The sequence below is a fragment of the Centropristis striata genome, chromosome 2 (genome assembly GCF_030273125.1).
Source record: "Centropristis striata isolate RG_2023a ecotype Rhode Island chromosome 2, C.striata_1.0, whole genome shotgun sequence".
NCBI classification, from domain to species: Eukaryota; Metazoa; Chordata; class Actinopteri; order Perciformes; family Serranidae; genus Centropristis; species Centropristis striata.
The window spans coordinates 13,477,618-13,500,464 of NC_081518.1; positions in this window are offsets into that span (position 1 = coordinate 13,477,618).

The following is a 22,847-nucleotide window of genomic DNA, read 5'->3' on the forward strand; positions in this document are numbered from 1 at the left end:
TGGTGGTAGTCAAAACTGACATAACAACATGTGACAAACACACAGTTGAGGGGAATCAGTGTAAATAAACAGTAAGTAAAACATTAAGAAGAGAATAGTAACAACAACAACACTGTAACTGTATATACATGTGCCTGCATATGTGCATGACTGTGGCCAGGATGAGCGACCTCTCTCTAACCACACATTGATTTGGTGCAGAGTGTCAGGTAGCCTGTTTGTCAGCTGAAATATTCATCAAACAGATCAACGGAAAGTCTGGCCGCCTTTTCAACTGACAACTACATGTCAATAATTGATAGGGAATGAGGTAAATGACTTAGTGAGTGTTTGGGGGGGTCCTTCTCTTTCTGTAAGTGATGCCTCTGACCTTTGGTGTGTGAAAGAACTCATCATGGTCAGTGCTCACATGTCATATAAAGCCCAACACAATGAGCTGAACAGTGAAAGTAATAAAGAAAAGAAATAATAGAACGAAAGAATAAAATAACTGTTTAGTAGTTTCTCTATTTCTATTGTGTCTTTATTGTTTATGAATCAGTATTTAAATTAAATGGTGTATTTAACACTGCAGTTATGAATTACAACACCATATTAAATTATTCAATCAAATTTAATTAAAATAACAGAAAGTGTTAATATAGATGCTGAATTACAAAACTTTATAACATATTAAACATATTTAATTATTTATTAGGTTGACATTATTTATTGCCTATGTCTATATCAGCATAATTAGTTTGATTGCCCAACCCCTTACTTTATACATATATTTGCTTAATTTCTAGTGACCATAAACAAATCAGAAAAGAGACCTGACCTCTGATCTCCCTAAAGGGAACATTGTTCATTAGAATGAATAAAATTTCACATTATGTTACTGTGATCAGTATGCAGGGTAAAAAGCAAATTATTTACAGGTTGTGGTTGATTAAGTAGGTCATTAGCACCTACCTATCTTTGGTCTAATTTATGGCAGACAACATACCTGATACTGTGATGAGTCAGTGGAAAGTTGTGGTGGAGTTGCTGTGTGTTGGTGCTTCCTGTCAGATGAGATTCTCCCGACTGCCAACACACTAAAATCTTTATCCTTCTGCCCATTGTCCGACCTTCTGCTCACAATAACCAATAGTGGCTGAACAGCATTTTTATGGTTCCAATTCCCTGTGTAGCATCTGCAGAACAGAGTGTATTTAAGCAATACTGTCACAGCAGGAAGTGGTGCTCTTGTCTGGTCAGACTGAAAATATACATTCTTACAACGTGTAGTATTTGTGAGTTATAAAAAGCTCTTGCATGTGTAAGCAGTGGATTACACTCCTTAAAGGAAAATACTGTTTAGTGTAGAGGATAAAGAGACATCAAAAACAATAAAAAATAAATACACAAAAAAGCGACATCTTTATTCATTTCTGTATTCTATCAACAAACAAAATGATCTGTATCTGTTGTTGGATAGAAGACAGGAAATGGGCATATACCGGAAGTCATGTTATATAGGGCAAATATTTTATTTACTCACCTAATATTCATTAGCAGTGCAGTTTTTGGGTTGTCAAAGCATCAAATTGATTTAATATTGCCCTTTAAGGAATTAAAAAGTGTATTTCCACATCCTCGTGCATCCAAAGGTTGGAAAATTGCATTAATCTTTAACAATATATATATATATATATGTGTGTGGGTGTGTGTGTATATATATATATATATATATATATACCGTATGTATCTTATATGTTTGATGTAAAACCTTGATCTGGAAAGTAACTAGTGACTGTCAAATACTGTAGTGGAGTATAGTAATAGTATTTGTTGGCTGTATCAAGATTTCCTGTCTGTTATAGCTTGCCTACCTGTAGTTGGCTACATTATTATTATGTTTTCATGAAGCTACATGACACCAAAGTTGGCTGTAACATCCAGGTTTGTTTGTCGGGCAGTGTAATAAACAGCTGATTGGAGACAAGAGAACAGATTAAGTCAAATAAATGAAGCTTCATTAATTATAAAAACACAAGTGCAAGTCCACAACTGCCAATAATAATAATAATGATAATTCAAACTTGCCAAGGTTTGGCTGTTCTGGAATTGATCTGGGTCAGTTCTCCTGCGTTTCTGAAATGCTGAGCAAACAATTTTAATCTGACACGCTCAACTGTCAGATTTTGAGATGGACAGTGTGACTGAAAATGATTGGGGGCAGCTAGTTTGGTGTAGGTGACAGTTTTTGGGGCACCATTGCTGACTGATGAGCCCTGATGATATTCATAAAGTATAAGCCTTTAGCTATCCTGTTGGTATGTCAAACAGCTATAAAATAATTAGGTACCTCATTCCATTTATGTTGAAATTGTTGTAGATGAGAATAATTGTCTTACGGTAAATACAAACTCAATAAATGAACTCAATAGATGTCAATAAAACAGCAACAAGAGTAGGTAAGAATGAAGAGAACAGATTTCAGATATGTTTTTGAAAAATGCCACTTTCGGATTCCAGCAGTGTGGTTCAACCTTTTGCATGTCAAGTACCCTTAAACTGATACACCCTCAAGGGAATAGGCCCCCATTTGATAAGATTTAAGTTCAGGGACATCCATCTATAAAGATTTGGTTGTAAGATATGATGACCTGAATTCTATTGTTGTCAACTACAGGTGAGGAGATTATTGAAGAAGTGAAACCACCGAATCACTGTTCTAGCATACATCACTGTGCACAAAGGAATGCTTATACTAGAAAAGTACTTGGAAAGTATAGACCTCTGCCAAGGCTATGTTCTATCTTGCAATATTAATGAAATAATTTGTCTAACTCCCTGTATCCACTCCAAAATTAAGCAGCTCCTTATTGGTCCATGCTACACCCTTACAAAGTTTCATGAAAATTGTGCGAGTAGTTTTTCCATAACGCAGCAGACAAACAAACGGAATTGAACTAAACTTCCTTGGTTAACAAATACCCCAATCAAATTTTAAAACTGTATTTATTTTAGTTGGCTTTTTTCAATATCTCGAGAACAAAACTCATTTTTAATTGTTTATTGTTTTCCTCATTACAAATTAAATTAAAAAATCTGTTTAAAAAAGGAGTGTGTGAGCTGTATTGAAGGCTGATACAAAACTAGTCACCAATGAGAGGAAAAAAGACAAAAAGCATTATTTGGGTAAGAAAATTATCACATTTTGAAACAAGTCTGGCCTTGAACCCTGCGATAAGCTCATGAAGAACTCTGTGAACATTTCTGTCCGCCTGTTTTTTTGTACCAACAGAAACAATCTTATTTTGTTATTTTCCATTTCCATAGTTGCATTTGCATTTAATAATGTTTCCTCATATATTTGATAGAAGTGTTGAGACATAATATATTATGCCTATGTGAGAAACTTTTGACATGCTTTTAACAGGGAAATACACATGTGCATCATCAGCCACGGCTCTAGCTACAGTATCATCGTCTGGTTAATTCTGTGTGTGTGTGTGTGTGTGTGTGTGTGTGTGTGTGTGTGTGTGTGTGTGCGTGTGTGTGTGTATGTGTGTGTCTGAGTGTGTGTCCACATGGCTTCATTGTGTGATATAACAAAGCCCTGGAAATACAACCTCCAGGGGTCTTACCTGGATGTGGCGGCCCCCATTTTTTCATTAAAAACTGGAATCGTGCAGCTGAGGCTCCGTTACACCACAATGTGACAGAGCCATACAAGGGCAAACATATGCGACCTGGACCCAACCTTCAAATGTGCCCCAATAGATAGATCTTTTGCTCTTCTCTATTTTACAGCAAGTTTGAATGCAAATTGATGCAGACATCATTTTCAAAGAATATGTATTGGGCATTGTTGTTGGCCTTGCCATGCTGTTTTCTCAAGCGTCCCCTGTTTAAGTATTGAAATGTCTGCATATTGAAATAGGAACGAGAGTTTATAAGCCTATCTGTGGAGATCTCTGTGGGAAAGAGATTATTGGAAATATGGGTAAAAGACAGAGTGCATACTTTAGGAGATCACATAAGGATGAAATTTTTTCATTTAATGAATGTATAGTTTGAGTTGTAAGGATGTTTGGACATGCATTCAAATCAAAAGCTTTTTAACCAAAATGTATGGCATTGAGACTCACAAAGGAACGAATGCTATTGAAAGCCCAAACTCAAGAAACAGCCTCAGTATGTTATCAAATGCAAAGCGTTATTTTTGACTGTTTCAGAACTGTATTGCAAAATGTCCTTAAAAAAAAGTTAAATAGATAGAGGTATGGTCTTGAACGCACCCCTCAAATTACACCGGCTGGGGCTGAGTCAGGATAAGAGGTGGAGGCTAAGTGGAGGGGACAGTGGGACTGTCCTGACATACACTCACTGTGGAGCAGGGCCCTACAATGCACTCCAGGACTATAGGCCTGTTATGTGACAGATCTCAGGAAGATTGCAAGTGTTCAAGAGAATTTAAAATCTTGTCACATTTGATTTTTTTTCCAGTGTTCAGGCTAGTCCTCGAATACTTTTTTTAATAAAGAGAACACCTTATGAAACTATGATAGCGATTGGACAGAGTAAGACTAGAATTATATTCAGTAAGTGGGAAAGAATTATTAATCAAGTTGAGACAAAAGAAAAATTAATCAATTGTATTTTATACTTTTTGAATTTTAAATCTGTCTCTAAATCTTTGTGCATATACAGTATTCAAGTATTCGTGGGCTGGGACGGGCCAGGTGTTTATGCTCTCACGATTTCTCTCATGCCTATAGCATACTATTGATGTCATGACATCAGATTTTCACTTCATGATTATCGTGGCCAAAGGAATTCCTGATAACGATATTATTATAATATCTATAGTAGTTTATTTAGCATTTTCTCTCTTTTTTAGCAAATTAATTAAACTCAAAATATGTAGTGTAGGGAGGTGGAGAGAGAACGAGCAACCAACGCTGTGCAAAGAGTACACAAAGAACAATAAAAAATATAATGTACACATGATATTTTGTGTTATTTACATATCAATATTTCATTTTTTTAAGTTCAAAGTTATCATCAATACCAGTAAATTGCATCACCGCGACACATTTACAGTTTATTTTTCTTGTGTTTTTCTCAGAAAGTAATAGAAATTCAGTATATTGTATTTTTGTCCTTTTATGCTTTTTATGTTTGTCATCATGTAATATAATGTTTTAAGTTATTATTTATTTATTTTTTAAATATAAACAATAAAAAGGTAAATTCTAGAAAAAAGAAAACATGTCCATTGAGATGTGCAAGGTTTCAGGTTTTATTTTTATTTATTTATGCAGATTACAAAATAAGAGTAACACTTGCCCAAAAACTATTAAGTTTGATCTATTTTGTATTTTTCTGTAATGGCTTTCTAGTGGCAACATTTGCTGTGGCACATGTAGTAAAATCTGAATCAGTCCATTCCCTAGGCTATCATTATGATTTTGCTGGCCATGTGAGAGCAACAGAGGTATTGAAGTGAGGTAATTGAAGTGTCTGAGACCAACCTACTCCGGTGAGATGTGTGTGAGCAAAGTAGCAATGTAATTACAGGTCATAAGTTGACCACCTCAGAACCACAGCAGGCGCATAGAGAGCTCAGCCTGTCAAACACTCTGACACACACACAAACAGCCATCATTTTCCCTCAGAATCAAGTGTCATTACACATCTGGAAGTGAGCGCTCTATGAACATCTATGAAGTTGTGAATGTATTGCTAAAAACATATTTGAACACAACTAAAAAGTCTTGTACCAGGGAGTCAAAGTATCTCATTGAAGCTATCTTCAAGTCCGTCCATATAATACTACCCCCTGGTGGTGAAATAAGGAACTACTGAGGCTGGGAGTGAAGTGCAGTTAAATTGAACGGGAGCTGTTGTTTATTAAGACTCTAGAGAATTAAAAACAGCATTTATGTGAAATTCTTTAATACACAGATTTGCATTTAATAATCTGTAGTTTATCCATATTATAATACAACGTAAATACTGGTGCTAAAATAACAAAGTGAGTCTGACAGTGAGGGCTGTTTGTAATTGATTTGGACACATCCTTTACCTGGTGAAGTGGTGTAACTGGTCCAGGGTGAGTCCACAGCAGCACCCTCCCCCCTCAGTTGAGTCATTTGTTATCACCTCATGGCTCCTCCAGTGCAATGTGCAATTGTCCGAGCTCCTCCGGGGTGAAGGGTCAAGCCTTTAAAAGGGAATTACTTCATTGACACAATAAGAGATGACAGTTTATTTGACATCTTACCACCACTTCACTTCCCTCCTACATCCAGCACTGCCCTGCATCCTAACTGCTCCCCAGGGAGCTCTGGACCTGTGTGTGTGTGTGTGTGTGTGTGTAGGTTGGTGGGTGCATCCATGTGATTTTCGGTGTGTTTGTGTGTGTGTTTTCATTGTATCTGTCCTCCTCATGTGTCTATCTGTCTCCAATGTTGTTCCAAAAGAGCTCCTGTGCCTGATTTGTAACTGTATACGAAAATAAATAAATAATTGAAATACATCTGACCAACATAAAATCAAGAAATCACATTAGAAGAAATTAATGAAGACGTAAAAATATGCATTTAAATTTAACGGAAGTGAATTTGTGTTTCTGGTATTAAAATCTAAGCTTGTGTCTGTGTATTCAAAACTTACAATGTATTCTGTAATTTATTACTGCATCCCTGTCAGGTGTATTTAGAATGAATAGACTGCAGATGTTACTTAGGATTCAAGCGCAGTCTGGGCGTGTGTGTGTGTGTGTGTGTGTGTGTGAAAGACAGAGAGTGAGTGAGTGATTGACACCAGACATGTGTGTCACACCCAGGGGGATTGGGAGAGGCCATGCAGCCAGTCTGGCAGGTCATTATCAGTGTGTCACACAGCGGCGTGACGGCTACTTCCTCTGAGACAAAACACACCACACACACTTCTCCGAGTCATTGAGGAATGCCTATCCAAGCCAATCAATTGGGCGATCAATTGGGGACCAACTGGCAATCCCCTGCAATCAATACGCCCCTTGTTGCATGGCTCCAGACGAGCCACAATGGCTGTGGCACTTAATTAAGTTGTTAATTGCTGCGTTAAGCTTTCTCAGGTACCCTCCCTAGACGGTAATTGAGAGTGGCTGGACAATTCGGCTATCGGCAGCACTTTGCTAAATTTAATCACAAATCCAAGTAATGGCAAAGGCTGTAATACAACGAGCCAAACAACAGTGACAGTGTCCGTTTACAGGGAGGAGAGACGGCACAGACTGTTGCAGTCGAACTTCTGGAAAGTAGGCAACATGCTAAATTCTGTTTCCATTGAGCACCCTGTTTATTGTACCATGAAGACATGGTGGATGACATCATGCAGCTGTGCCGGCCAATCAAAGCACAGTTCAGTATCTAGCAATTTAGGGATGATGAGATTTGTTCTCCTAGGTTATTGCTAATGTTTTTTGAAACTAAATAGTTTAAAGACATGTGGTTTACTGGTTGCTGGTGCCACAACAAAACAGGAGTGTGTACAGTATCTCTAAATGACCCACAGTGTGAATGAGACATTATTTCACTGACGACATTTCAGTACTGATGACGGCTGGATGAATCACTAGGTGATCACTTTTTTTTTTAACTTCCATCTTCAAGCTATTTAGCAGCAGAATCTAAAAATGATTAATTTATTAGTTATTAATAAATCTCCAGTTCATTGTATTAAAATGGTTATTTTGTGATGAAATTAATTTGGGGTTTTTGCATCCTTTTTCGCCTCATTGTCTCAACATTTAAGAATAGAACAAAATAAATATTACACTTGCACTCAGCTATGATGGAAGAAGTTCTCAGATCCTTTACTAAAGTAAAAGAGTAAAAGAGCCCTTAAAATACTCTATTACAAGTAGAAGTCCTAAATTCAAAATGATACTTGAGTAAATGCACAGGATAATTATTAATAAAATGTACTTTAAGTAACAAATGTAAGTATGTTAATTGCAGAATGACTCCTTTCATTGTATTATTCTGTTTTTATCACTAACAAATACATGTAAGAGCATATTAATGTTGTGATTTTCAATATAGAGCCAATGAATATTTATAGCCAATAAATTATTATGTGAGTTTACTCACACAGTCTCTACATAAAGTCAGTACGGTGGTCAAAACCTCATCTGGAGAAAAAAAGTACAGTTTGTAGTGTTGGGTGACCTCAAATGTATGGAGATGCCGTAGATCATTGCATTGAACAACATGAATTGAATTTCAATAAATTTGTCTTTTACAGTCATTATGTACCATCAGAGGCTCTCTATTGTCTGATTGCTGCTCTATTATCAAAAATCTTTCCCATGAAACGAAAACAGCTGTTTTCATTTTAAACAGGTAGCTTATGTTTTATGTATTCTTTATACAAAATGGGTCTAATTTAATGAAAATTTGGTGCAGGAGTTCTGTGATGAAATTAAACACTCAACCTCCCACATCGTCAAAAGCTTTACTCCTCAACATCGTGCTTGGTCTGAGGGGGGTGATTACCAGAACTGCCTCCAACCAGGGTGGTGTTACGAGGGAGTCAGACGAGCGCTGGCTGGCACTTTTATGGTGCTATTAGCACACGTCGCAGCGTCTCGGTGTTAACACGCCTTTTGTAGCCTAATCCCATTACTTTCAACACTCAAATGGAATTCAGATGGAATGGTGCCCTCCATTTTAAGAAACGACTCCAAACACAGCAGGCGTCTACGTTCTTATTCCTGCTTTGTTGGGAAATTAGAACAGCGCAGGCAGGAGCCAAAAGCGTATCAAATCATCATTACAAAATAGGAGCTTTTCACCTCGCACACAGTGAAAACGTGCCGCACAACTACTTCTCCAGCTTCCGGAGAGGCCTGAAAGTGCTGCACAGCTCTTCAGAGATTTGGTAAGAAGTGTTGGGGTGTAGTGGAGCAGGAAGAGTGGAAGTAGCAGCGAGACAATGAGAAACAACCACTGCTGCTCTAGGCTCTGTGAACAGGCTTGCCATTGATTAAAACAGCAAGGTGTGCAATAAAGCGCAAGGCAAAGTGTTTCCTTCCATATGGACCCCCGGACCCTTAGGCTCTGGCCACCAATTGGGCCTTTCTGTCTGCCGCTGTTCCCCCTTTTCTCCTTTCTGCTTCCCCTTCTCTCTGCCTCGGTCCCCAGATGGTAAAAACAATTTTCCAGCCCTCTGTCTCTCTCTGCTGCTGCCCGCCACTCTGCAACCACAAAGGGCCCTGGCCGTGATTCAACCGTTTACTCCAGTAATTAACAGCACCCATACCACAACAATTACAGTCACTAGGCTACTACACTCCAAATATACACTCAGACACACACACACACACACACACACACACACACACACACGGTGTTAACGGTGTCACAGTGTGAATTAGAAGGGAAGGTAACAGCCAGAAGCTGTAAAAATAAAATTAAAATAGTATTAACAAAAAGGTGAGAACAACATGCTGGCACTACAGCAATGATTACCTCATAATTAGACGAGACAAAGCTCTCTCCCTGTCTAGTGGCAAAACACTGTAATTACTGCCGTGACAGAAAATCAAAGGCTACTTTGTAAGCAGCAGGAAAAATTAACATTTTAGGCCCTGAAGCTGTATGTCCTGATTAGAAACGTATTAAATCAATGCATTGCTAACTGCTGGGCATAAATACGTCCCCTCCTGAAGGGGCCTATAATTGCGAGAGCAAAAAAAAGTGGGTTTCAATTTCACAAGGAAGTGGCATTAATCGTAATGGCAGTATTATTTGGCAAATGTACACTGCTTTTGTTATAAGATGATGCACTTAAAGCAGCGCTCTTTTTCAAATGTGTTTTTGTGAAGATCAAAGCGTGTTTTACATAAATTGTTTCTCAGAATGTTGCAATGCACCAAAGCAACAGCATTTGTCATGAACTCTTTTTAAACAGCATACTGTACTTGATTTAATTATTATTAAAGGGGGCTGTTTGTTGGAAAATGCACAAGTGTTTCATATGAAATTCAGAGCAACTAAAAGTAGAGCAACTAGTTATAAAACAGTCTCAATACCAAATCCTCTATGATGTACAAAAGCAAACGAGACCATCAGCCAGAAGATTTGGTATTTTGATATAGTTGTTCTTAATGCCTGTCCCCGGGTCCGATTCCCCACAAAATCGGACAAAATGATTGACAGCACACAGACAGTTTCACAGTGAGTCATAAGTTAGCCAGTTAAAAGAGATTTTTCTTTTGAAACTTGGATTTTTTATGTCATATTTTGTGGTTATGGCTGGTTCTGGGGCAGGATCAGTAAAGAAAAAAGAAAATAATTGATCAAAGAACTAAATATGTCGAGTAATATGTCTATTTTATTTATGAAATACATTGCGAGACACTGCTTTCAACAATATATGAATTTAGGTTGATGTCTTAAACTTAGTTTACTTGGTTTCACCATGGTCATATAACAGTTACTCGTCTTACATAGCCACAATAAGATACATTATCTCATATTCATGTATCCTGCAAAAAGCTGAGTTTTAAAAAGGGAAATAGTATTAAAAATAAATTGAATCTTTCTTTCACTAGCTTCCAAAACAAATGCACATGCAGCCAGATCAAGATCTTCATGATAGACGGTGGTGCTGAGAGCTTTTGTCTACAGGGGCTGCCAAAATGTACACAAAATGAAAGTTCTTTGTATTTGCTTTAAGAAAACTGCAGCAGACCTTGTTTATGTACAAATCCATATGTTTCTGTATGTGTATGCATCTCCTCTGCTTTGCTGCTTTATATGTTTTTTCTCTTTTCTGAGCACTAATCCACTAATTAAGATTCATTTTACAATGCATTTATTGTAAATAAGAATTAAACCTGACCCTCAGGTTGGTTGAAGCAAGGTTAGGTGAAAAGGAGATTAATAATTATCTACAACAAACAAAGTGATGCAAAAAGCTGTTGTTGAACCTCCTTCTCCTGGTCATGGCTAAAAAACAACACAGCAATACAGAAGCAGTACACGTACTTTACTGATATATTTATCTTGGAATTTGAATAGATAGTTTAGAGAATTTGTTCAGCTACATAAAATGGTGAGTTTCTGTGAAAGAGGTCAGATTTATGTTAATCACAAAAGTCAGCTCCTATTTAAATTTTCAAGCACTGCAGACATTTCACCTTGTCTAATTTCGAGGTTGGACATGTGACTCATGCAAAGCCACATGGGTTATGACCCACCTATTTTCCGTTCCTGTTTAAATTGATAAAGGCTGCTAGTGGGAGAGCCAGCTGATCCCTAGCATCTTTAACATGCCCACAATAGGCTCCTTGGGAATACAACTAATTACTTCACATCTGTATTTATTTGATCCGCGTGGAATTCTCCCTTCTGTCAGTGCCGAGCGATGCCAGCTTGGACTAACAGTGATTCATCTAAGTGACATTTCTGGCGCAGATTCACATCAAAGCAGCGCCAAAATCAATGGGGGAAACATGGGGAAGATGGGGAGGAGGAACTTTTTTCCCCTCAGCAAAACTGTCATGCATAAAATCCACTAGCATAAATAAAGCACGCCTGTGCTTGCAGGTTTGCTGAATCAGAAAGTGTGGAAATAAGATACAAGCTGTTTGTTAATGGTAGCTTAAAGAAAGACTTTCACAACTACAGCATTTTTTTTGGAAACTTTAGTCCACAGCATGACACGCAAGCTCTGATGGAGAGGATGTGGCAGCTTCATGCAAGAGCAGCTTCTAGTGACCTCTGTTGTACACTGACTAAACTGCAAACAACTCACCCTGTTGTGATTCTGTGCAGTCAACCAGCTGGTTTAAAGGACAAGGCGGCAGAACTGCAAAAGCAAGAAATCAGATATTTAGAAGGCCAAAAAACAACAACATTAATATGAGTTTCTGAATACAACTTCATCTACAAACAAACACACACAAAGCATCCTCACTAAAGTGAAGAAAAATATCCTGGCAGCCTGTTTTAAGTTAATAAAAATGGTTTGATAATTGTCCTCATCAATTGGTTGAACACTAACGTCTAAAGCCCATCAGCGGCCCCTAGAGGTTGCAGTATTCACTACACTACATCACTATTGGACAGGACATACTGATTAATTAGTTAATTAATTGTTAGACTCTTGAAGGACGTTAAAATCCTGAGGGTTGGAAGTAAAGGTTATTTCACAAGCAAAATAAAAACGTAAATTATTATTAGTATTATTATTATTATTATTATATTGGGAATACATTTAATAGTAATGTTTGATCCTTGGACTGGCAGGATAAATCAGGGTGGTGAGTCTACTATGAGATCTGACAAGCCGGCAGAGGACTGTAGTTGTTCCAGGCAGTATATTTGATGTCTATAATAGTGTACGTTTCCCAAAGCATTTTTGAAATAGGACGCAAAATTACTCTAGCTAAATAAGGTTTAAAAAGTTGTTTTTTAAATCAAGCGTATACCATTCAAACCTATCCTCTGGTAAACATGAACATCCAGAACACATTTCATGACAATCCAGCCATTAAAGTCTTGTGTGCAAAGCAGACATTTGGGGAGCTGCCAGAGGAAAGTCTGTGGAGTTTAAAAAAATCAACAGCCTCGTCCTCTGGGAAGCTCATTTAATTCTTTTGTGATCTGCCCCGTACATTTTGGTAGTTCTTGTGTATGTGTATATTTTGTCCTAATTGTGGCAAATGCCTGAAACCATGAGGGAGCATGCACGACTCAGTGTTTACGTCCCACTTATGTCATCAACATTTGGAAGAACGTAAATTGCTAACTGATCTTCTTTTTCTTCTTCAAGGCTTGTGTTCCGCTGACATAGAGCAATGTCAACTTATGACCTGTCATCACAGGTTAAGGTATGGACATGAGTTGAGTCATCACTAGTAACATAATCTTGCATTAAAGAAATGTTTGTTTGTTTCATAATCTTGTGATCCCTCGTATTTATCTCAAGACCCCTTTGGGAGTCATGATCTCAGGGTTGGGAACGATTGCACTATGGCAACTTGTTTATTCTCTTAAAGTTAAAGTACAAATGAAATGGTACTAACAGAAAGTACTGTCCGACTCACTTGACTGGTTACTGTCCCAATGAGCCCTCGGGTATCATGAAACATCTCAGCATGAGGCACAGCAGCCTTTTCACGCTGCTTCCCTCCAGAAAACAAACAAACTGAGGTCTTGAAAAATAAGAAAAAAGTCACTGTATTTTCACAACCTCAAGGCTTGAAGGTGATGGCTGCTCCAGGCGAAGCATTCATATAACTATATAGCTAATTTGAAACAAATTTACATCATAGTGTTGATTATTTAAACACAACTTGGAAAAAAAACAGGACTTTAACTTCTTAATTATTCTTGTTCACACTGCATTTCCCATGCACACAGTCGCCTTAAGTGCAAATAAAGCCTCCCATCTGTTTGTAATTACAACTACATAATTTCAGTCATTGTGGCTAATCATTTTGACTGCACATTCGATTAAAACTAGTGCGGCAATGGTGCAACTTTGAGTTTCTCCGTTAGACCTTTTGTGCTACATACAGATGTGAGCAGATAATGTAGCAGATTAACATCTGTCTGCAAAAGTGAGACTGAAAATGTATAAAAGCTTGTGTAGGCCAACTGGCTCAATACCAAATCCTTTATGGCCCATTTTCCATGAGCACGTAAAATTACACCACTGCTAGAAAGCTTTTCCTGCTAGCTTGTGTGATGCTTTTTATTTGCCTAATCCCCAAATTAAATGATGTTTGACGCAAGAAATTTTAAAGCTCATGTCATCAAGCCTCTGCTCTCATCATGTCTTATTTCCCTGTGGTGCCCATGGAATAGGACAAGCAGGCTGCATGGCAGGCTACTTCAATAAAAGGAGTTGAGAAACGTCATGTAACATCACTTTACTGCGACTCTATGTAAGCTAACGACATTATGAACCCCGGGGCAATGGTGAAAGCTAATGATGGGAGGATGATGGCAACGCAATGTTGCCATAGAAGCCAATTTCCAGTGGCTTGCCAGATGTTAAACATCTAAATGTGCATTGATCAGTGACAGGATAGCCCATAGAGATTTCTTCATTTGCCCAGGAAGAAAACAAGGTTTGACTTCGTCCCTCCTCAGTTTAACAGGCACTGAACGAAGCATAAATGATATGATTTAAATTAATTACATATGTAAAAACATGTAGTCTCAATTAATTCAGTTAGCCTGCAACATGATTCCACTGGCAAGGGGTAGATTAGAGGGTATAATTAACAGAAAATGCATCACAACATAACACACACACACACACACTGTAAACACTAATTAAAAAGTGATCAGCATCTAAAACAGACAGCAGTTTTGACTTAAAAACTGGTGGCCTTTGTATAAATAAAATCTAGAGTTAACAGTAGTGCTGAATAATTGGTTTACTTATCAATTAAACGATCAGCTAGTATTACAAAAAAAGACGAAAACTGATTAGTAATAGCTAATCATTTTGGGATGTTGCTAATCTGAAGACGTCACCTTGGAACATTGTGATGGACATCTTTGATATTGTCACTAATTTCTGGCATTCTAACTAGCTAGCTAAATAAATGTTATGTTGCATTTTGTGGATTTGAAAAAGTAAAATAATGTGAAGCCCCAGTATGCCATCTTATTCCCTTTGACTCGATACTGTATCACAGAAAATGGCCTATTAAAGGTTGTGGTTATATGTCGCTAATGTTGTAAGTAAGCTAACATTAGCAACTAATTCACTGATATTTTAGACATTTTACAGATTAATAAACTGACTGACGTTAAAACCATAGACTGTATAAAATAGGTTAAAACACAAGCGTTTAGAGCTTATTTTCTGAAAGTTACCCAAAACAATGTGTTCTGATATTATATATACCTGGCGTCTCATAACCATAGACCAGGGATGGGCAACTGGAAGCCTGGAGGCCGCACACGGCCCGCACCCTCACTTGAAGTGGCCCTCAGTACAACTACATGCATTTTAGCATGAAATCTTGAAAGTGGTGTGTAGAAATGCACAATATTACTTCTTGCAATTAATGTTGGTCTGCTGTTCTTGCACTGATAAAAATAAATCACAGTAAGTGGTGATTTTTTTTTTGCTTCAAACCTTTTGTATTCCTATTTATACTGTTATACATGCATTTCAGCATAAAATATGTAAAGTTACTGCACTGTAAACATATTTAAAATTGCAGTTTCATCATATCTGGTTAAGTGCACGGTCCTATATGTGGCCCTGTGGTAGTGTCTATGAAAAACTGTGGCCCCCTGCAGCATTTAAGTTGCCCATCCCTGCCATAGACTGTATATAAATAACCAGCTCATAAGCTCATAACCAGTTTATTCATAGATATATACGAGTTCGTTTGTTGTTTCCAATGGGTGTCAACGGCTACAGACAAATATGCCTCTGAAGAAAAGTACAACCAATCAGAAACGATCCGTGACCCCCAACCAATCAGTGCAACGAAGCATGTGACGTAGCGCTGAACGATGGTCGGGGGCGGTCCTGGTCCGTTTGCAGGCTGGAGACTAACTTTTTCAAGTCATAGCAACACAGTACACTAAAATGAGTTTCTGAAAACATTTGAGGCTAGAAACAGGAAACATAGTAATAATTCGAATGACCAACATGGGTAAAGGGTCCTTTCTTTATGTTGGAACAGGTTACCTGGCCCACGCAAATCAGTCAGAAGCATAAGCAGTTTTAAACTTGAAAAAATGGTTCAGACACCAATCTTAGACTGTTGGCAATTTGTCATGTATAGTTGAAACTAATTTGTGTCTTATGAATGATACATGTTTGATGTATGTATGATATGCTGCTACTTGCCCCTGACTAATTACCTTACCTTCACCGATTTTATTTAGTTACCTTAAACCCACGGAGTGCCCTAGTGAGGGCGAGGCCAGCAGGGAATCCATCTGAATGGGAGAGTGACCATCAGAGCAAATACAAATGAGCTCTGCAGATTTGTCTGGTTTACAGGCCACCACTTACCACAGGGGGAAAAACAAACTGAATGTGAAGCTAGCTAAATACACCCTCTGCTCAGGTCACATTTAGACAGTTGTGCTGGGACTTATGACAAGTTATCAAGCTTTACACAGGTTTGACAGTCTCCCAAAACCGGTAGAACAATTAAGAGGTTAATCCAGTCTGTAGGCTACACACCAATACAGTCCAAGAAAGATTAGGCACAGCAAATTAACATGTGCAGCACAGATATGCCCATGTAAAAGCCTTTTACCAGCTATTATTCAGTCTCTGAATTTGAGTGTAATATTTTGACAGGACCTTGTAGTTGTCGCATAATTCAATGTACAAAAGAGATTAAAAGCGTGGGTTTTGGTGAGACAACCTGATAAAAAAAATCTGAAATGAATACCCTTTGTGAAGTTTTACTTAACACTGCAGTTCGACAGTACATTATATGCAGTTCAGTTTAACTGCATACAATCAATCATTAGATCCTAAATCTAGTGACCCGTGTAGGTTTGAGTCTGTTTGAGATCCATAGATTACAGGAGTCCAAGGTTCAAAATGCAAAACTTTATTTTAGTTTAATTTCTTTACATGCCTTTTTGGTTTTTATCCATACATCCATCCATCAGCAGATACTCCATGTACTTTTCCATGCTGTTCCCGGCAAAGTCCCACAGGTCAAGGCCCGGTCACCAGACGCTTGCTGGCGAGCTGCCCTCCTAGGTCTCGCTCCTGAAGGGGGCCCCGGTTTCCCTTTACCAGGCAACGTGCTACATCTCGCTCTAGCTGATTCATATAGGGTGCTTTACTCTTGGTCTGGACCCTCCCCTGGGACCACTTTGCCTTGGGAGACCCTACCAGGAGCTTCTGCCCCCGACAACACAGCTCCCAGGGCTCAGAGGGACACACAAACCTCTCCATCACAGCAACATGGCAATTCCTGGAGGGCATGTTTGTGATTCTCTCTGCAAAGAGAAGGAAATTATTAACATTACAGCAAACACTTAAACAGCAAGTGCATAATTATAAAGTACATATTAAACAAGAAAATCACCATTACAGGTTACATTCAACATGGCTGAAGACAAAGAAAGATCAAGGGGAGCGGGGCGGTTTATATAGCCTCTCATTAAGTCAAAGTGATTGCACCTGTAGGGGGACGGGTCCTCTCCAGGTAGGTGTGCTTGCCTCAGGACTGATCATGTGACCTCTTGTGGGGACAGTTTAGTAGTTTTGACAGTTAGTAATGTAGAATTTGGAAACAGCTTATGTTTGGGGTATTCTGTTGTAGACCAAGTATATATAGCCTATAGAGGTATGTAGAAATAACACATATTTGGATAATAATAGCTCCATAATAGCTGAGGTCCTGAAGCTAATGTAGAAAAAAAACACTGTGAAGAAAAAGTACTATGTTTCTGTAAATGTAGCTGAGTTGAAAATATATTGAAAAAGTAGTCTCTCTAATGCAGCTGACAGTAACAGAGGTAAATGTTTGTATTTACTTCTTCTTTAAGCTCTTTACTGGTGGTCACTTTTCCACTGCAGGATGAATTATAGTTTCCACCATCATGTGACTTGGAGCAAAGTTTAACCAACGCCTGCTGTGGTCTGTTTATCTCTGATTCAGCAGCACTGATTTATATCACAGAGATTGCTGAATCCTCCAGCTCTGTGAAGTTGGCTGGTTCAGCAGCTTGTGATCAGTGCTGAGTCACACACATGATGCTGCACCACCTAACATCTTGTATTCATTTGGTTAGGCGGAGCTGACATCCTGCTTTGAGGACACATTGTGACACGTTTTCATGTCGTCCTGTATATACAATTAAACAACACGGTTATTCGCAGAGACAGCTCCCCTGATCTTTGAAAATAAATCAATACCATCGTATTTACCCGCTACCAACAGACTGATAACAGCAGCTCTAGTTACTGTCAAACGGATTTTCTCTGCTACACAAAAGATGACAACCAAGTGACAGGGCCTCGCCCAATAAACACGAAACAAGCAATTAACCCAACTATCACCCTATAATCATGAATCAACTGTGGAGCTAGCTGGTTCTCGCTTTGCTAGCGATTGTCCCCATCTTGGCAGCAGAGACTTTTGGAGAGAAAACATGGAACATCTGGTGGAAGCAGACAGGGGCTGGCGCTACACGATGGGAGAACAAGTGCCTGAAAGCTTCATTATGTCCCAGCTGTTGGGCTTGCTGTTGCCTTCAGCAAAAACAACCTCGGCAGGATGATGTTCCTGGCAAATATGCTGCTGATTATTTGAAGCAAGACCTTTTTTGTTTGGTGTTTTGCAGGGGAATGTGAGCAGGAGCGTTGGTGATTGTGTTGTGTTTTTTTCAATGTGAGATGACCTGTGTGCATGACAGGGCGGTGCTTTTTAAACTTGCATCCACCCTGCCCTGCCAGTCACTATCTCATTACTATACATTTAGTCCTGATTTGAGTAAAAGCACAAAAGAGCTTTTTAAACATTTAATTTTAATTCTTACTTAATCTATTGACATAAAATATCTTAACTGTTCGGATACAAGTTGTCCTACTGAAATATCTCAATCAATATTAAATGCATTGCCATGAAATTGGGTAGAGTGGTCATAAATGTTCTCCTGGCAACAAAAAATACTTTGATTTATGACTAAATACCTGCAAAATTAGGATATTCCTATCAGCCCCAACTGTTAGCATGCTAACATACTAAACTGACCATGATAAACATGCCTTCCAAACATCAGCATGTTAGCATTGTGATGATGAGCATATTAGCTTTCTGAAATTAGCATTTAGCTCAAAGCACCGCTGTGTCTTAATACAGTTTCACAGAGCCCTGAGTATGGCTGTAGACTCAGAACATTTAATCGATAGGTTCTGTGTTCAGCTATCAAAATTCCGAACCAACCTAAACTGTAGACTAGTTTTGTTGACATCTAAGAATACTGACTACTTCAGAATCATCCTTTTAAAAAACCAATACTCTTTGCCACCAGGACCGTTGCCAGAAATTCAGAAGTACTGAGCTCATGATTCAAATTCCTGCAAACTGCTCCTCCGGTTGCTAAAAGTCTTGGCAGTAACTCCTCGCTAATCCAAAAACGGCAGAAGAGGTGGTGTGTTGGCGAGCTGAGTCAGGCCAAAAGAAGCCTGGTTGCTGAAATGCACCAGAATTGTCAACATTTGCCAACTTTCAGCATTAATATAACTTAAACGAGTGAGTTGTATAAAAAATCAATCGATTCCAATCCACTTTATTTATATAGCACGTTTATAGCAAACACAGGGTTTTCAAAGTGCTGCATAAAAACACAATAAATAGATAACACAATAAAAAAAGATAAGTAGACAATAAAACACTAAAATACATTATGATAAAATAGAATACAAGTAGATTAAAATAAAAAATAAATAAAATGCACTGCCCGCACAAAATAAAATATGCATGTATACACATAAAATCAACACTCTACGTTTTGTTAAAAGCCAACAATTTAGAGGTGTTTTAAGAAGAGATTTAAAATGAGAGTGTCGTAGTTGTCATGACTGGGGAAATACGCTATAGAGACAGAAACAGTTTTTGTACCAGGGTGTAAACATGTTTATTTATGCTGTAAAGTTGGGCGTTTTAATAGGGGAGTCTATGAGGATTGACCCCTTTTTGGTCATTTTTTGCACTTCTGCATTGGCTTTGCCTTTTAGCCCTGGAGGTTGCCACTTGGTTAGAACCCCCAAATACCAAACAATACTGAGAACACCTCCTCTGTGTCCTCATTGGCCCTGACTCCCTAGATGATTCACCTTACAGTGAGTTATAGTTGATTCATTAATATCTAAAGTTGACTGCTCACTACCTGAGTAAACTATTGCATGTGTATTACGGAAAAATAGTAGATGGAGTGAGGACAGGTGTTCAAAGTTCAAAGGTTTTGATATGAACCTTCTTTCCTTGTTTCTAACTTTTCTTATTTCCTCTTCTTTCCAGCCCGGTGCTGTCCCGGCAGCAGCCGAGCCCACTCTCTCAGGTTGGACAGCTTGTTCAAGTCGAATGCTATTAGTTCTAGGTCAGCGCCTGGGCTTTCTCTACACCCCAACAACACCTTTTCACCAGGCAGGGAATCCAACCACCATTAATCAGAGTGGTGACAGCCCATGGATGTCAGTAAATATGTTTCCCTCACTGCCTCTTTTTCCCACCACTTTCCTTTCCCACTCTCTCTCTCTCTCTCTCTCTCTCTCTCTCTCTCTATGATTGTTCATTTTCTCTGTTCTTTGGGGTTTAATGCTGACCTGTTCTTGCTTTTGATCTTTATTATTAACATCAGGATTTAACAATGGAAGCATTCAACTACACATTTAAGTTTCGGTCGGGGGGGAAACTGGGGAAAAAACTGCATCGAGGAGCAGAAAATTGCTTTGAGGGTAAAATTTAACTTGTTTCCTGCTACACCAAACATTCTTTTACAACCAGCTTGCATTTGAACATCTTATATGCATGTTTTTTTCACTGAACATAAGTGTTGGCCAGGTGCTTATGAATGTTGTCGAAACAAAACGTCTGCTCAGTTGAGATAGTGTGACAGTTTCCTCTCCTGCGCGGGTGGTACAGCTGACGGGGGGGGGGGGGGGGGATGAGTGTTGGCTAGCATAGTGGCTGGTGTGTGTGTGTGTGTGTGTGTGTGTGTTTGAGTGGGTGACATGCAGGCAGAGGGCCAACAGCAGCCAGTTGGAGAAGTGGGTGCCCATCTCGGTTGGCATGCAGTGCTGGGTACCTGCTGCTGTCCAGAGACAGCTGTAACGTAGCCACCCGTGGCCGTGCAATCAAGTTGGTGGCCACTGAATGCTGATAATGCTGCAGTCTGCGCTTTTCTCCGCCTGGCAGACGGAGCTGCGACCAACCAATGACAGGCATTCCTCAAGAAAATAACTCAGGCTGGTGCCAGAGAAGTAAACAGAGAGCAGGAAAGAGCAGGAAGCGAGTGAAGATGTGACAAGGAGAAAAGAAAGAGGAGAAGAAGGAGAAGAGTTAAAGAGAGTGAGGGAGAATGACATGAAGCAAATGGTGACCTTTCGAAAGATGGATTTGTTTACCAACAAATGTTCTCGTTGTCAACACCTGCTTCACAGTGACCTTCACGCAGAGACAGAGCTGACTGCACTCATCTGTTCATCTTTGTGCCTACCATATCAATTCAACAGACAACATGAGCCATGTTTCCTCTGTCTCTGTCGATGCATGGAGCCCTTTTTATTCCTCTGCACACAGTCATGTTCATTTAATCACTATTAGCTGTAATCATGTGGGCACAAACACTAACAGGAAATAATTATTCTCTTAATTTTTTGGTATGAGTGACAAATGCATATAGAAATAGTTGAACCTTTTCTGTTTAATAATCTCTGTATTGATAAATGAGTTCAGTATCAATGCAGTGATATCATTTTCACCATAATATTATTATTATTAATGTTGTCTAAAGGGAAATGTCTTACTTAGTTTTGTGTTATTTAAAGTTACAAACTTAAAGACCTGTTTCATTGTCTTTGTTGGCACTTGTGGTGATAAGCAGTGATTGCAGGTGTGATTTGCACTTTTCATCGTCTATAGCCATCAATCTTTTCTTCGTTTGGCCATAGTAACCGTTTACTCAAATCACTAGCTGAATAGTTGAGTTTTTTGCATTGGCTTCACCTTAAAATCGATCACAAACTGTGCGCCTTCATTTAGTGGCTCAGCATTGTCTAATTTGGCAATAGATAGTGACAAACAGACATGTATGTAAATGAAAATCTTCAAGATTTATACTTTAAACCATTTGTGTTTGACTTTTGTTTTATATCTTCAGCTATCCTGCTTTTGTTACGACACATGTATGTGATACATTGTATACCTCCTCACTGAACTATTCACAGTACTGTATCTGTCCTGGTAAAGCTAATAATAATTATTGCAGTTAGTTAGTTGCAAATATTGCATTAGGAACCATAACACCATTAACGTCCTTGTGTTCTTTATTTTAATAGTTTGTGTTGGCCCCTTCAGTAATCTGTGCAACCAGCAGATGGCAGTGTTAATCTTAACAGTTAATTGGCATCAGTTCATAAACAGGCCTACTGACTACTACTATTTTCACAGTGACAGTAATGCACAGGACACTACAGAAACCAACAATGGAGAGGATATCTTAAAGTCAAACAGTTTAGATGTAAACCAAGAATAATTTGATGGTGTTATCACTATAGGAGCATTCAACTTAAAAGGCTAATAGTTACTTGTTTCATTTTGGGTGCACCTCCTCTGTGACATGAGCTGTGATACGACCAAATATTAATATAATAGAAAAAAAAGATTGATTTTAATATTTCTTCACCTTTTATTATATTTAAAGAACTACTGGCTCTCACTTAACAAGTGAATTTTACTATTTTTTAATTTTGGAGTATATGTATATGTTTTTTATGCTGATACCGTGCACGTGTGGTTTGTGATGCAGCAGCTTGGACCCCAAGACTGTTCCTAAGGTACAATTAAGTATATCATATCTTATCAATAACTCACCCTGAGTTACCTTGAATTCTTGAAGAAAATTTTATCTTTCTTGCAAGCCTCCACAGTGAGCGAAAAATGTGGAATGCTATTGCACAGTGCAGCGGCTATTAATTTTAATTCACCAAAGATTTGCTCTTTTTTAGTTTCACCATGCAGGCATGCAAGAAAAACAAGTAAGCTTCAATAATTCAAACAAACACAGGGTGAGTAATGGAAATACTGCTGGTCATTTGGGGGACGGATTATTCCTTTAGGCTGTTCTTATTTTTCTGACTGTATA